This window comes from Schistocerca cancellata, chromosome 11 (genome assembly GCF_023864275.1).
Source record: "Schistocerca cancellata isolate TAMUIC-IGC-003103 chromosome 11, iqSchCanc2.1, whole genome shotgun sequence".
Classification (NCBI taxonomy): Eukaryota; Metazoa; Arthropoda; class Insecta; order Orthoptera; family Acrididae; genus Schistocerca; species Schistocerca cancellata.
The window spans coordinates 17,869,577-17,886,975 of record NC_064636.1 but is presented as its reverse complement, the minus strand read 5'-3'; the positions used below and the strand labels follow the sequence as shown (position 1 = coordinate 17,886,975).

The following is a 17,399-nucleotide window of genomic DNA, read 5'->3' as shown; positions in this document are numbered from 1 at the left end:
GATGTGTTTCCAAAACATGTGGTAGGTGTTCCTTGTGAAATACTTGTATCAGAAGTGAAACAGATGAAACTGTTGTTAATAGTGAATTAGGCCTACCAAGCGCTGGTGGCGTTATGGTAAGTATTCATTATACAGCTGCTAATACCCGAAGTGAAACTGGTGGTAATGAACTACAAAGCTTTAGTTGTCCTGTGGCAAGTTCTCACGCAGCTGTTAGTACTAGAAGTGGATCAGGTGACACAGGTGTTAATAGTGAATTAGGCCTACCAAGCACTAGTGGTGCCATGGAATATTTTTATTATATAGGTGCCAACACCAGAAGTGAAACTGGTGTTAGTGAATTACCTAGCACTAGTTGCGCTGAGCAGAGTAATTCATTGAGTGAGTGATGCCCCTCTTAAATTTTTTATCTCGTCTCAAAATGTATCTGCAGATGGTGAGTACACATTCTTATCTGACACAATTTGTAATGAGGAAAGTGGGATTTTAGGTGCACGAGTTTCATATTTTTTATATAGCCTATTTATTTTCGAGTTCCGTGGATCCTTGACACGAATGTATCGCTAGGATGTAGAACGTGTCAGGTTATTACAGTAATAGCCACATGTAGATGATTATGAGGCAACCAATTTAACATAGATAAGCAGATACATGAAAAAGGATATCCACATGTCAAATCATTACACACAAAAATTCAGATAACAACACAGATAATAGTACAGAAATGACAGATGATTGCATAAATAATAGTACAGGAATGACATAGATGATTACATGAACAAATTTAAAGTAATTCATGTAAAAAATATTCTGCCAACAAGTGATATGCTAATCTACATAATCAGTTCTATTAGAAATGCATGAAATTAAACACACATTCAAGAAGTATTACACATTATCAAAGAATTCCTGTAATAGAAAGAATTAGCCAAAAGATAAAGTTTTAGCTCTGTTTTGAATTTAATAAGATCCCCAATGACTGATTTGATATGGATAGGAAGTTTATTGAACACTTTTATACTTTTATAATGAGCTCCTTTCTGTACCATGCTGAGATTTTTTAAATCATTATGAAGATTGTTTTCTTCTTGTATAGTGATCATGGTAGGCATTATTCATTTTGTAAATTGCATAATTTTTGTTCACGAAGCACATTAGTGATGAGATGTATTGACAAGGCATGGTGAGGATCCCCAGCTGTGTGAATAAATTTCTGCAATAAGATCTAGGATGCACTGTACTCACAATCCTGATAACACTCTTATGTGGAGCAAAGACTTTATTTGCATGTGGTTCAGTTCCCCAGATTATGATGCCACATGGCATAAGTGAATGGAAATAACCAGCACATGCACATTTTAATGTACCTCAATCAGAGCTGGCAGGCGCCTTTGCACAATTGTTTAATACTACCTTCTGATTTCTGTCGTCTAGATACGACTCAAGCCACTTCCCTACTGTATCTTTTAAGCCATAATGCTCAGCCTTTCTTAGTAGAATCTTGTGATCTACACAGTCAAATGCTTTTAACAGATCACAAAAGATTCCAACTGGTGACACTTTCTTGTTTATTGATTCAAGGAGTTGGTTGACAAATGAGAAAATGGCTTGTTCAGTTGAAACACCCTTTTGGAATCCAAACTGATTTTTATTAAGGATGTTATATTTACTAAGGTGAGCCATGATTCTATTGTACATAAGATTGTCAAGGATTATTGAAAGACCTGTTTACAATGAAATTGGGCAGTAGTTAGAAGCCTCTGCTTTATTACCCTTTTTGAAGAGTGGTTTAACAACTGCAAATTTTTGTCTATTAAGGACAGTGTACCTTGATTTAGAGAGTCATTAAATGTGTGACACAGAACTTTAAGAATATATTTGTGGCAATGTTTCAGTACTTTGATAGATATATTGTCCACACCAGTGGAATTTTTGTTTTTCATTTGGCGTATCACCTCCTCAATCTCATCTGCTGTGATGTAGGGTTCATACATCAGCTAATTTTTCTCTACACTGCTTTTTTTAGAAGGTTCATGGCTTCATCCATAGACCCTTTACACCCAATTTGATCCACTGCTGTCAGAAAATGATTGTTGAAGATGTTGGCAACTATTTCCCCTTTATCTACCATGCTTCCATTGTGACACACTTGGATACTGTCTGTATCCCCTGAAACTTTTCCTGTCTCCCTTTTTACCACCCTCTAGGTTGTTTTTATTTTATTATTTGATCTGTCAATTTAAGATTTGATAAACATACTCTTGATTTTTTAATAACATTCTTTATGATGTTACAGTACAATCTGTAGTGTTCTCTATCCTGAGGTTTATCAGAATTTCTGAAAGAAACATAAAGCATTCTATTTTTTCTACATGAGGTTTTTATTCTCTTAGTGAGCCACTGTCTCCTACAATCAATCCGGTTTGTGCTTTTTGAAATTTCCTTATAAAATTCAGCTTCAAAAAGGGCAACAAATTCATTTAGGAAAAGGTTGAATTTATCATTTACATTTTTAGCCTAATATACTGCCTCCCAATTTAACTGCTCCAAATGCCTACTGAAGGTTTCTAGATTCTCACTGTTGATTAACCTGTATGGTCTACTGATAGAACTGCTCTTATTAGCAGGGTTTACATCGTGTATTTCCAACAGCTGCCCATCATGCCCAGAGAGACCATTTAAGATTTTTGTTACAAATATATTTTCGACTCTATTATTATCCACAAAAATATTTTCAATCAGACTTGTACAGTTTATTTATTTATTGAGTCCTTTCATCATATGTAGTACAGTGTACAGGATGATATTGGACTTATTACTAAGTTCAAAATGATACATATTTAAATAATCATTTGTCAACGTGCTACGAATTTCAATAGTTGTAGTTCTTACAATGATACAATGTTACAAAATTACAGTAGCTTTAGTTCTGAACAGAGTACTGTTTTACTGAGTAAAAACAGTGGTACTGTAGATATTCTCTGACAGATCTTTCAAAAGCACTAATATTTTGTGAGCATTTGATGCTATTTGATAGTCTTATAGAGTTTAATACCCAGATAGCATGTACCTTTCTGATACAAACTGGTACTGGCTGGGGGTACATGCAAGTTAGATTTTATTCTAGTATTATAATCATGTATATCTTTGTTTTTTAAAGTATTATCATCATTTCCAATCATATACTTTTTTACGTACGTTAGTGTGTCAACAATAAACATACACGGTAGAGGTAGTATATTCAGTGCTTTAAATATTGGTTTGCAGGACTGTCGAGCACCACACCCTGTCATAGTCCTAATGGCTCTTTTTTGTATTCTGAAAGTTCCTTGAGCTGCTGGGGAATTTCCCCAGAATATGAGTCCATACTTGGGATGGGCATTGAAGTACGCATAATAGTGCCTGTTCATTTATGCATCGTTTGAGAACCTTAAGAAGATAACAGCCCGTGCTCAGCTTGGCATTAATTTGTTCTATGTGTTTGTCCCATTTTAAGTCTTTGTATACAGATGCTGAGAAATTTTGTAGCCTCATCATTTGCAGTAGGGTGTTGATTGATTTTTATTTCTGGATATATCAATGCGGTGTTTTGGTGGTTATGGAAATTTAAGGCTACTGTTTTGTTGTAGTTTATTATCAACTGATTTTCTGCTGTCCAATTACTTAGATGTTTTGTAACTGTGTTTACTTCTTCTTGTATATCTTCATTTTTTGCTGCTTTTTACCAGTATTGTTGTGTCGGCAGCAAACAGTATTACTTTGTGGGAATCAATATGTACATCCAAATCATTTATATATAACAAGAAAAGTAGGGGTCCCATTACCGACACTTGCGATACCCCGTAAGTGATTGGGCTTTCTGATGATATGTATTCTGTGATTATTCGTGCTTTATCATCTGTATGTCTGTTGGATACTTTTTGTTTACAGTCGCTGAGAAATGAACGAATCCAATCATTTGCCAACCCCCCTAATTCCATAGTGCTGTGGCTTCTTCAATACAGTTTTGTGGTTTACCATATCAAAGGCTTTGGTTAGGTCCAAAAATATAACTGTTGTTTGTTGTTTTTCATCTATTGTTTTTAATACAATAGATAGGCATTCATAACTGCTGTCCCCGTTGATTTCTTGCTTCTAAAGCCATGTTGAGTATTAGATAGCACACTATTTTTGTTTATAAACTTTAACAACTGACTACACATAATAGAAAAAATTAGTTTTGAGAAACAGGATGTTAATGTAATAGGACGATAGTTTATTACTTCATCTTTGTCGCAAGCTTTGAAAATAGGGATGACTTTTGATGTTTTTAGTTGATCTGGAAAGATGCCTGACTCTAGGGAACAGTTGCATAAGTGAGTAAGGGAGTCAATTATATTTTGGATGCAGAGTTTTAGGATTCTGTTCGGTATATTGAGTATGTTGTCTTTAGTTCTCTGACAGCCTTCAATGTCTCCTCCCTGTTTACTTGGTCCACAAACATTGAAAATTTATTACTGTCGCACTTGTTTACCACTTGATGCTGAGTTGAACTAAAATTAGTTGTTATTAAATTTTCAGCTATCCCAGTGAAGTATTTGTTGAATATGTTTGCTGTTTCTCTAGGCTGTAAAATCTTTTTATTGTTGTGTATCAAGACCATGTTCTCCTCAGTTATCTTATTTTTGCCAGTTTCTTTTTTAATGATGTCCCACATAGCTTTCACTTTATTTGTAGAATTATTTATGTAGTAATCATTGTACATTCTTTTTGCCTGTTTAATGACCTTTTGTAAGATTTTAGTGTATGTTTTGTAGTGAGTATGCATTTCCTCAGTGGCATTATTTTCTTTGCAGGTTCTGTGGAGCTCCCTTTTTTTCTGGCAAGAAGTTTTGATTGCCTTAGTAATCCAACCCTTTCCTGTTGTCTTCTCTCGTATATTTACCATTTTTTGAGGGAAGGCTGTATCAAAATGCTTTGCCATTTTTTCTAGAAAAATATTGAATTTTGAATTAAGATTTTGCTTTTCATAGACATCAGACCAGTCTTCAGTATGCAATAGTGAGTTAAAGTGGTCAATGCTTTTCTGCCTGTAGATCCTTCTCTTGACCTTTAGTAAGTTATTCTTAACTCGTCTTCTTTCCTTTGTGGTGGTAAGTATTTGAGCTTTGTGGTCACTGTATCCTCTGTTAAACAGATTTACTGACCACTCCAATTTCTCTTTATCAATCAGGATTTGATCTAAACCTGCCTGACTGGTTGGTGTTATTCTCGTTGCAACTTTAACTGTGGCTGTAAGGTACCCGGTATGTGTTTTAATGAGATTGCCAAGGGCGGTTTTCTGTTTACATTTACTAAGAAAATCTATGTTAAAGTTACCACGTACTACAACATCACACAGCTTATTTAAGAAAATTTCCATTTTTTCTAAAAGTACCTCAAACTTTCCCATTGGAGACCGGTACACTGTAGCTATTATCAAACCTAATTTTGGAATTTTTATCACTGTCATCTCAAAGTCTATTTCACAACTTAGGGAGGTGACATTATCTATTTTAATGGCTACACCTCCATAGTGACCACTAGGTCTACAACAGTACTCAGCCAGAGTGAAATTGCGTAGGCAGACAGATTTAATTAAGTTCTCGTCAAGCCAGTGTTCTGAAAGACACATTACGGAAATATCCTCTAGTTCGTGCATTAATAAAATATTTAGTTCTTCTACTTTATTGCTTAGGGACTGAACATTTTGGTGAAAGATCTTTATTACAGAATTTGTGGGAAAATCTACAGTACCACCTACCTTCAGTTTAAATGTTTCTTGTTTGTGCAATTTGTAGCTACTGCTTTCTGCAGTAAAAAATCATTCAGATGAGGAGGCTGTTAGCCTAGTGGAAAAGTCAACAACTGCCCTCAGATTGAAAGAATTCATTACATTCTATCATTGTTACAGGTAAGAAAATGTAAAATCACCAAGCAGTATTATTTCTTTGATTTTTGAATACAAGTAAGTTAAAAGTGATTCTACTTGCTTGAGGAATACACTGACCTTTTTCTGAGGGAGCTCTGTAGACAGCAATAACATATGTAGGCAGTGTATTGACAAGGACTTCAATGCAACAAGCCTCAAAATGCTGGTCAACACAATATTTTTTTACATCTATAGATTTGTACACTGTATTATTTCTAACATATCTTATCACTCCTCCTTTGTCCATTTTACTTCTAATATAAAAAGTTGCTAAGGTGTACTTGTCTAGTTGCAGCATTTCAATCCTTTCTTTCATATGATGATCAATAAAACATAAAATATGGACACTGTTTATAGCATCACTATAATGCAAACAGACCATTGGTCCAGTTTGTATCTTAGACCCATAATATTTTGATGAAATAAGCAAAGTTTGTCATTTACGAAGCTCTTTGATTCAATGGCACTTCTTTGTTGTGAACCGCAATTAGAGATTATAGCAGGTCTACCTGAAGCTATCTGCCTTATGTTAGTCTTGGAACTGATGTCGGGTACCAAAAATCCTGCAGGGATGTATGTTTCCTGGTTCTTGTGCTTCTTCTGTTTGCTTCTGTTACTACTGATGATGGTGAAGCTGCTAAAAAGTCTTTCACTGTTGAAGACTGAGGATGGGCCAATACTGATGAAAGGTACTGAGCCACTGATGAAATATCAACAGCAGAAGTAACTTTTGAATCTGCTGCTGACAAACACGGGGGGACAGTTGTTGTTTCTGCTGCTAGTGAGATTGGTCAACTACCAGGAATTGTTAGGTTCATTTTCTCTCTGCTTTCAACAATTTCGTTTACTGTTTTACATATCTGTTCTGCTGCTGCCAGAAAATTATTGTTGAAGATGTTGGCAACTATTTCCCTTTCATCTACCATGCTTCCATTGTGTCACACTTGGATACTGTATGTATCCCCTGAAACTTTTCCTGTCTCCCTTTTTACCACCCTCTGTTCTTTCCTTCATAATTCAGATGCATCCCGTGCCTGGTATGCTGTCATCTGTCCAATTTGCCTATATCAAGGACACTGCATTTTGTGAACAAAGAACGTATTTGTTTTATTTTCATGTTAGTTTTTCATATTTCTTTGTTGACACACGAGTGATACATCAAGTCATATCTGTGTGGTAATGTTGAGACAATAGTATTACGTTGTTCATTTCATTCTAGGAATTTATTTATCTCCATTAGGCAGTTATCTGCTTCATTTTTTGCACCATCATTTGAACCTGCAATACACACCACAAAGTCATTTTTTCTTAGCAATTTGTCATGCAGATTGACACCAGTAATATTTTTTGTTGCAGCATTTCCTGTGTTCTTTGAAAAGTTTTGTCACGTTTTTGCTGTGGCTGTTCGTTAAAAATAATACACTACTTCCATAAACATGCTATTTTACATTTTTGTTGATAGTGTTCTTCTCATTAGCGGAATAATAAAACGAAGATCTGTAAGAGAACAATGTTGTTGTTGTTGTGGTCTTCAGTCCTGAGACTGGTTTGATGCAGCTCTCCATACTACTCTATCCTGTGCAAGCTTCTTCATCTCCCAGTACCTACTGCAGTCTACATCCATCTGAATCTGCTTAGTGTATTCATCTCTTGGTCTCCATCTACGATTTTTACCCTCCACGCTGCCCTCCAATGCTAAATTTGTGATCCCTTGATGTCTCAAAACATGTCCTACCAACCAATCCCTTCTTCTAGTCAAGTTGTGCCACAAACTTCTCTTCTCCCCAATCCTATTCAATACCTCCTCATTAGGTATGTGATCTACCCACCTTATCTTCAGCATTCTTCTGTAGCACCATATTTCGAAAGCTTCTATTCTCTTCTTGTCCAAACTATTTATCGTCCATGTTTCACTTCCATACATGGCTACACTCCATGCAAATACTTTCAGAAACGACTTCCTGACACTTAAATCTATACTCGATGTTAACAAATTTCTCTTCTTCAGAAACGATTTCCTTGCCATTGCCAGTCTACATTTTATATCCTCTCTACTTCGACCATCATCAGTTATTTTACTCCCTAAATAGCAAAACTCCTTTATTACTTTAAGTGTCTCATTTCCTAATCTAATTCCCTCAGCATCACCCGACTTAATTTGACTACATTCCATTATCCTCGTTTTGCTTTTGTTGATGTTCATCTTATATCCTCCTTTCAGGACACCGTCCATTCCGTTCAACTGATCTTCCAAGTCCTTTGCTGTCTCTGACAGAATTACAATGTCATCGGCGAACCTCAAAGTTTTTATTTCTTCTCCATGGACTTTAATACCTACTCCGAATTTTTCTTTTGTTTCCTTTACTGCTTGCTCAATATACAGATTGAATAACATCAGGGAGAGGCTACAACCCTGTCTCACTCCTTTCCCAACCACTGCTTCCCTTTCATGTCCCTCGACTCTTACAACTGCCATCTGGTTTCTGTACAAATTGTAAATAGTCTTTCGCTCCCTGTATTTTACCCCTGCCAACTTCAGAATTTGAAAGAGAGTATTCCAGTTAACATTGTCAAAAGCTTTCTCTAAGTCTACAAATGCTAGAAATGTCGGTTTGCCTTTTCTTAATCTTTCTTCTAAGATAAGTCGTAAAGTTAGTATTGCCTCACGTGTTCCAACATTTCTACAGAATCCAAACTGATCTTTCCAGAGGTCCGCTTCTACCAGTTTTTCCATTCGTCTGTAAAGAATTCGTGTTAGTATTTTGCAGCTGTGACTTATTAAACTGATAGTTCGGTAATTTTCACATCTGTCAACACCTGCTTTCTTTGGGATTGGAATTATTATATATTCTTCTTGAAGTCTGAGGGTATTTCGCCTGTCTCATACATCTTGCTCACCAGATGGTAGAGTTTTGTCATGACTGGCTCTCCCAAGGCCATCAGTAGTTCCAATGGAATGTTGTCTACTCCCGGGGCCTTGTTTCGACTCAGGTGTTTCAGTGCTCTGTCAAACTCTTCACGCAGTATCTTATCTCCCATTTCGTCTTCATCTACATCCTCTTCCATTTCCATAATATTGTCCTCAAGTACATCGCCCTTGTATAAACCCTCTATATACTCCTTCCACCTTTCTGCCTTCCCTTCTTTGCTTAGAACTGGGTTGCCATCTGAGTATCTTACCCCTGGTGAGACAAGCCTCTACATCGTTACATTTGTCCTCCAGCCATCCCTGCTTAGCCATTTTGCACTTCTTGTCGATCTCATTTTTGAGACGCTTGTATTCCTTTTTGCCTGCTTCATTTACTGCATTTTTATATTTTCTCCTTTCATCAATTAAATTCAATATTTCTTCTGTTACCCAAGGATTTCTATTAGCACTCGTCTTTTTACCTACTTGATCCTCTGCTGCCTTCACTACTTCATCCCTCAGAGCTACCCATTCTTCTTCTACTGTATTTCTTTCCCCCATTCCTGTCAATTGTTCCCTTATGCTCTCCCTGAAACTCTGTACAACCTCTGGTTCTTTCAGTTTATCCAGGTCCCATCTCCTTAAATTCCCACCTTTTTGCAGTTTCTTCAGTTTCAATCTGCAGTTCATAACCAATAGATTGTGGTCTGAATCCACATCTGCCCCTGGAAATGTCTTACAATTTAAAACCTGGTTCCTTAATCTCTGTATTACCATTATATGATCTATCTGATACCTTTTAGTATCTCCAGGATTCTTCCAGGTATACAACCTTCTTTTATGATTCTTGAACCAAGTGTTAACAATATATCTGCAAAATAAACTATGCCATAAAAGATCAATGTGACGTGCTTGGGGCAGTGTTCATTGATCCAAATAAATTTCTGAATGATAACTGCTTAGGAAAGGATGGTCTGCATCTAAATAGACTGGGGTCTCGAACACTCAGTAGAATGTTCACAGATGTTTGCATGGTAATAAGAATCAAGGGAAACTAAAAAGGCTTGATAGGGGTGAAAAACTGGACGAAGTAGCTAAAATGTCCAAAAATAAGCATCATCCAAGAAACGTGGAAGGACAGAATACACACCTAAAAACTGGTTTTCTAAATACTCAAGGATTGAACGACAAGGAACTGGTACAAAATGATTTTTTATCAGTGAATAAATTTGACTTGTTGTGTTTAAGTGAACATTGGGCCACTGAAGCCGAACTTCCATTCTGTAAATTAGAAAATTATAGTCTATTAAACAGCTATTGCAGAAGAGTCCACAAGAGAGGTGGTGTAGCAATCTATGCTGACACATCAATCGACTGCTTAATTGATATCTTAAATTTAGATTATCTATGTGAAGAACTGAATTTTGAGGCCACTAATATAGTTATTAGTAGCATGAAACTAATAGTAGTATCATTGTACAGGTCTCCCAGTGGTATTATTAGTGTTTTCTTTGAAAAATTGGACATCCTCTTATGTACACTTACTGTGAACAAATTTACCAACTACGACATTGTAATAGGTGGTTACCTTAATTCGGATTTTAACATGTTGACTGATAAACGTAGTGTTAGTGACCTGAAAAACCTATTGCGACAGTTCAACCTACAGTATACCAACTATAAACATACCAGGGAACTAGCAAGTTTAGACAATATATTTGTTAACTTTAAATATGCCCAAGATCAGTGTGATGTAACAGTGTTCCCTTTTTCAGGCCGCAAATCAGTGTACTTAATATATGCAAATAGGATCAGCTCTGTCACTCCTAGTGATGCATCATCCAAATCAAAAATGGTGACCACTAGGCCAATGAGTGAAAAAAAAATTGATATGTTTAAGAAGTCTCTTGCAGATACGGCTTGGTTTTTCCATAAAAATGATAGTAATATTTGTGCACCAAAAATGCAACAGCGAAGATAATATTTAAACACTTTTTTAACTCATTTCTGCAAATATTCAATTACAGTATTCCCATCAGAAGATGCAAGATAACAGATAGTGGCTGTAAAAAAAGGTTCAAAAAAGAAAAATTCTTGGTACACAGAAATGCTGTCCGATATGAAGGGTCATGCAATGATTATGGTAGATTATATAAAAATACTATGACTGATAATGCAAAATCCTCATATGTAAAATGTAGAAATGATTATAAAAAAAACAGTTATTGAAGCAAAAAGGCACACAATGGCCAACGCATTGAGAGTGCTAACAATAAATGCAAAGCTGCTTGGAATATCATAAACAGCGTGTGAAAGAACAACAAAAGGTCAAACTCAGCATCTCTTCACAAGATTTCAACGAGTTTTTTATTAAATCTGTGGAGGAATCGAGCAATTGTATTAGTAAGCCTAATATAAGTGCAGCTGAATTATTAGAAAGAAACTATCATGGAACAGCCTCTGACAATATTCTCACTTTCTCTGAGGTTACACCAACTACTATTTTAAAAATAAATAGGAACTTCAAGTCATCAGATAGTGTTGATATCTATGACATGTCATGCAACTTGCAGAAAAAAATAATTGTTTCTATTGTGTATTCATTGACCCACTGCATAAATAAATGTATATAACGGGGCTACTTTCCAGAGGAGCTGAAACTATCTGGGGTGGTCCCCGTCTACAAAAAGGGTGACAAAGACAACCCTGCAAGCTTCAGACCAATATCAATTGTTCCAGTCTTGGCCAAAATAATGGAATATATCATATACCATCAGTTGTCAACCCACTTCGAAAAACTTGGAATATTTAATGAATCACAATACGGATTTAGAAAAACATTATTAACAGTCGATGCAATAGACTCCGTAATTAAATATACAGGGTGGTCAGAAAATGTCTGAAACGCTTGTAGTGATGTTGTAGGGAAAGTTGTACTGAGACGTAAATGTTAAGAAAAAAATTCGATACGTTGTGCCGTTTCTGAGTTACGTAGCTTAGAAGCTAGCCAATCAGGTCATTTCGCGCTGATTCAAACAGCCTGGAAGGGGCGGTGTTGCCAAACGTTTCTCCATGTAGTTTGCTCAAACCAAACAAGAGAGCAATACAAATACGGGAAAATATTCACCTATAGCAGGGATCGAACCCAGGGCCAATTCCTTGCGGTACCATCTACGCTATGACAACATCCGACTCCAATCGTCTCGGCCTTTGTAGTGAACCTTTATCTGCGTGTCATTTGATCACCGTCGGGAATCGTATGTATGCAGTCGATCTTTGTCGGAAGACTTAGCTGCGAAGGTACACGGAAGCAGGTGTGACAGAACAACAACGGAGGTAGGCTTGACATACACATGGTGGTAACATGGCGCGACATCGGTACTCCTTCGAGGAATGCGCCGACTTGCATTTAGCATACGGCGCTGCGGCGGGTCAAAATGGACCGGAGGCCCGCATCATTTACAACACAAGATTTCCCAACCACGTTATTCCGTGTGCGAATACCTTCGTAGCGGTTGATAGACGGTTAAGGGAGACCGGAAGTTTTGCTGTAACAAATGTCGGCACTGGACGAGAACGCTATGTACGGAACGTGCAATTAGAAGTAAACGTACTCGATACAGTTGCTGGAACACCTAGTACCAGCTCGAGGGCCATTGGTAATGCTTTGGGGGTAAGTAAAGTTGTTCCGATGTTCTTAATGTATGCCTGCAAACCACACATGGTAAAATTTATCTGTTTGTTTGTCACTACAGGTTTCGTACGCTGTAGTATTGGACATTGTAACATTATGTGATTGCCTTATCATTTTAAATCGTTCACTAAACGAGCGTCGCTTGGCAACAGCTACAGTTAGCAAATAATGTTGTAAAAGGTGAACGACCTGTGACGTAACTTGTTTATTGTCGAAGCCCCGTCAGAGATGCAGTGAGTTATTGACTTTGAAAACCGCGGCGCGAAAAACGGTCAGAAGAAGAACACTTTTACACATTCTTTTGATGGACGAGATATTCTCGATGAACAGTTAAACAGTTACTCATTTTTTCTCTTCTCTCTTGTAACTTGTGTCGGAAGCGCATGTCTTGCCGCCATATTATTATCGTTAAATATAATATTATTTTAGTGTAAAGTAAAAGTGCAATACTTCATAGCAGTAGATTTATTGTGCGACGTGTATGTGAAAACGTCATCCATATTAAATCTTTCATTGCAGTGTAAGTTCATCTATTAATTGCCATAAATTCAGATTTAAATGGAATTGGTGTATGGACTATTTATTTAATATAGAATCTATGTCTCACTCCTTCACGAAGTTATTTAATTTTCTTTATGTTTCTGCCAAATAGAGAGTTCACAGTCACGAATTCTTTCGTCGAAGTCGGACGGAAGTTGTATGCGGCGAAATATTTTCTCCGCGCCGTATTCTACTGGTAAATGCATGATACACTACGGTCCCTTAAGAAATTCATGTTGAGCTATCCAAAAATAATTGTATTTTGAATAGGCATTTACTCTCCTCTGCAATGCAACTTCCGACTGATCAGACGATCCAACAAGAAGCAGCCGCACACGGTCGGCGTTCGCAATTGTATTTCCACCGCTGATTATAGCTATATGTTACAGCACTAAAGTAAACATATTGTTAGACTGACTACGAACGGGGACTTTTATAACTGTATGTTTATGTATACACATTATGTAAACATATCGTTATAACATCCTACATGACGAAGACCCATCTCCGTACCACCTACAGAAGGTGCACGATGTGGTGGAAGGGGACTATCCCTCTCGTTAACAATATTCCGTGTGGTATTTAAATAAATGTAACGAATATCCGCATTTAGAAAGGATGGTGTTGTGGACAGACGAGGCATGTTTCACCAGAGGAGGACCATTCAACTCCCGAAACAGCCACATTTGGATGGACGCAAACCCGCATGGTACTTACGTTAAACCATATCAGCAGAGGTTTAGCGTAAACATTTGGGCAGGTATCGTGGGCGACTGTTTGGTGGGTGCCCACCTACTCCGCCCCCCCCCACCCCCTCATTTAAATGGACAGACGTATTTAGCATTCCATGAAAATGTCCTTCCGCTGTATGTAGATGATGGTCCACTTGCGGTCCGGCAAGGAATGTGGTTCCAACATGACGGCGCACCGCCGCACTTCACTGCTGCCGTAAGTGAGCATTTAGGTGCATTGTATCCGCGAAGGTGGGTTGGCCGAGGTGGTCCAGTTCCCTGGCCAGCTCGTTCACCAGATCTGATGTCGTTAGATTTTTATCTGTGGGGGCATGTGAAACAAATCATCTACGCGATCCCAGTAGTCACAATCGAAGAGCTTCTTGCGAGGATAATTTTAGCCTTTGATGAAATCAGGGAAACCTTTGATTTCGGAAAGCATGCGGACTCCATGACGCAGCGTTGCAATGCGTGCCGTCAGGTTGGAGGAGGACACTTTGAGCAGCTACTGTGAAGATTTATTGTTACGTTTTGCTCCTGGAAATTATGTTGTTACATTAAAGACCTGACAAAACATCAGTTGTATTCCTTTTTTTTTTCATCATTATTTTCCCTGTATTTGTTACATGTACGGCTATTTACTATGTGTGAGTTTTACTGATTTTCTATAATTATGTCCAAACAGTTACATATTGTTAGGCCTTTGTCCAATGCAATCATAAGCAATTATTGAACGTTACGGATGCTGTAGCTGTTGGAATAAATGTACACACTTGTGCCCATCGCCAATGGGTTTTACGTAAATAAAAGTTGTACAAATCCTTTACTGACATAAACGTTCAAACAACAACAAATTAGTTAAATAAAAATAAAATAATGATCGTGCTGGGGGTTGAACTCAGGACCTTGCATTTCTCATGTCTAGCCTTCTACCCCCAGACCACACTGCCCGATAAGGCAACAGCCTTTAATACGTAGCCTTATAGCCATATGCTTACAACATGAAAAATACGTTTGGCAACAAAGCCCCTCGCAGGCCGTTTGAATCTGAGCACGAAACGACCTGATTGGCTAGCTTCTAACAAGGAAACCTCCCCACCGCACCCCCCTCAGATTTAGTTATAAGTTGGCACAGTGAATAGGCCTTGAAAAACGAAACACAGATCAATCGAGAAAACAGGAAGAAGTTGTGTGGAACTATGAAAAAAATATACAAACTGAGTAGCCCATGCGCCAGATAGGCAACATTAAGGATAGTCTCAGCCCAGGAACGCCGTGGTCCCGTGGTTAGTGTGAGAAACTGCAGAATGAGAGGTCCTTGGTTCAAGTCTTCCCTCGAGTGACAACATTACTTTATTTATTTTCGCAAAGTTATGATCTGCCCGTTCGTTCATTGACGTCTCTGTTCACTGTGATAAGTTTAGTGTCTATTATTTTGCGAGCGCACCGCAAAACCATGCGATTAGTAGACGAAAGGACGTGCCTCTCCAATGGGAACCGAAAACATTTGATCGCAAGGTCATAGGTCAACAGATTCCTCCACAGGAAAACACGTCTGATATATTGTATACGACACTGGTGACGGCATGTGCGTCACATGACAGGAATATGTTGTCGAATGGCGAATGAGTAAAAAGATTCTTCTACCTTGCCCGATTTAGGATTTGTTGTGGATGTGATATAATCACTCCCAAAAAAGTGATGAAAACATAATGGACGGACAGATAATAATTGTCTGAAAATAAAAAATTAAAATTTTTCACTAGATGGCAGACTTGAACAAAGGACCTCTAGTACCACAGCTGCTCACGCTAAACATGGGGCCACGGCTCTCCCGAGCTCACCCACTCCTTGATGTTGCACATGGACTACTCAGTTTGTATATTTTGCTTATTTTTTCATAGTTCCACACAACTTCTTCCTGTTTTCTTGATTGATCTGTGTTCAGTTTTTCAAGGCCTATCCAATGTGCAACTTATAACTAAATCTGAGGGGGGTACGATGGGGAGGTTCCCTTGTAAGCTACATATCTCGGAAATGGCACAACGTATCGCATTTTTTCCTTAACATTTATGTCTCAGTACAATCTGCCCTACAACATCATGACAAGTGTTTCAGACATTTTCTGACCAACCTGTATACTTAGAGAGTTTGAGGAGAAAGGCTATGCTCATGCCACTTTTTGTGACCTGAGTAAAGCATTTGACTGTCTAGGACACAATAAACTGCTAGCAAAACTCCATTTATATGGCATCAGGGAAAACAGCTTAAAACTACTAACATCGTATCTCCGAGACTGTAGGCAAGTTGTATGTATTGGCTCAGAAAAGTCTACTGAGAAACATACTAAGATGGGAGTTCCGCAGGGCTCTGTCTTGGGACCATTTTTGTTTTTGGTTATGATAAATGACTTACCCTCCTTTATAAGTTCCAGTATGGTCCTATTTGCAGATGTCACAACCTTCCTAAACTACAATTGTGACCTGATTACGCTAAAAGATTCTGTGGACAATACACTTGCCCAAGCAAAATATTGGTTTAAGTCAAATGGTTTTCTCCTGAATGAGAACAAGACACAAAAAATGTTATTTAGCCTAAGGGACAAAAGCCCTGGTAATGATCCCAGCTATGTACAGTTCTTGGGGATATACTTAGACAATAAATTGACTTGAGAACAACACACAAAATATATGAGTATCAAACTGTCTAGAGTAATTTATTTATTAAGATGTCTTATAAAATATGTACCAGCAGCCTATGTTAAGACTTCGCATTTTGCATTCTTCCAAAGTATTGTGTCATATGGACTTATTCTCTGGGGAAACTCAAGCCATGTTCAAAATATATTACTTCTGCAGCAGAAAGCAATCAGAGTTATTACATGTTCCCAGCATAAAGCACTTTGTAAGCCCCAAAAAATGATGTTAGTAGTTTTAAGATGGTCACAACACAAGGAAAACAAGTTCATATACTGTATACATCATACTGTAGACTAACGAAGATAGTCAATAGCTATGAGCTAGTGGGCCATAAACTATCTGATAAGCTTCCGCCGACAGTACAAGATCTTCCAGAGTGTGAATTCAGGAAAACATTAAATAAGTGGCTTGTTGCCAACCCCTTTTATGAATTAAAAGAATTCTTTGACTGGGACATTGAATTCTAAGTCAATATTGCTTTATTATTGTGTTTATTAATGTAACGATTGTGCTGTACAAAAATTTGTCTATTGCTGTAATGGCCTAATGACAATAAAATTATGTCATCTTATCATTTGTTTCATTTTTACATGCAATGGATGACCCACACACTTTTTCACTGTCACTGTTTTCCCTAATGCTGGAATTTGACTTTGTTTTATCTTTCTGTCGACACTCTTGGTTAAAGAGTCCATTTTTACTTAACTCCGAGAATATCAAAAATGTACAAGATTCGTAGAAATACTCTAACAAGGCTATCAAAAATGAAAACAAAGCTACATCATGAAAAATCAGAACAAAAAATACTGAAAGATTTATATGACAGCAATAATTTCTCTTTCGTAGAAACTAATTTAAATTCTGTTGTCAAAGATTT

At 37.5% G+C, this 17,399-nt stretch overlaps 1 protein-coding gene across 1 annotated transcript in view; it reads right to left on the bottom strand.

Annotated features, from left to right (window-relative positions):
• LOC126108445 (probable ATP-dependent RNA helicase DDX60) overlaps window positions 1-17,399 on the bottom strand; it is a 204,753-nt gene that overhangs the window by 162,528 nt on the left and 24,826 nt on the right. The window lies entirely within an intron of this gene.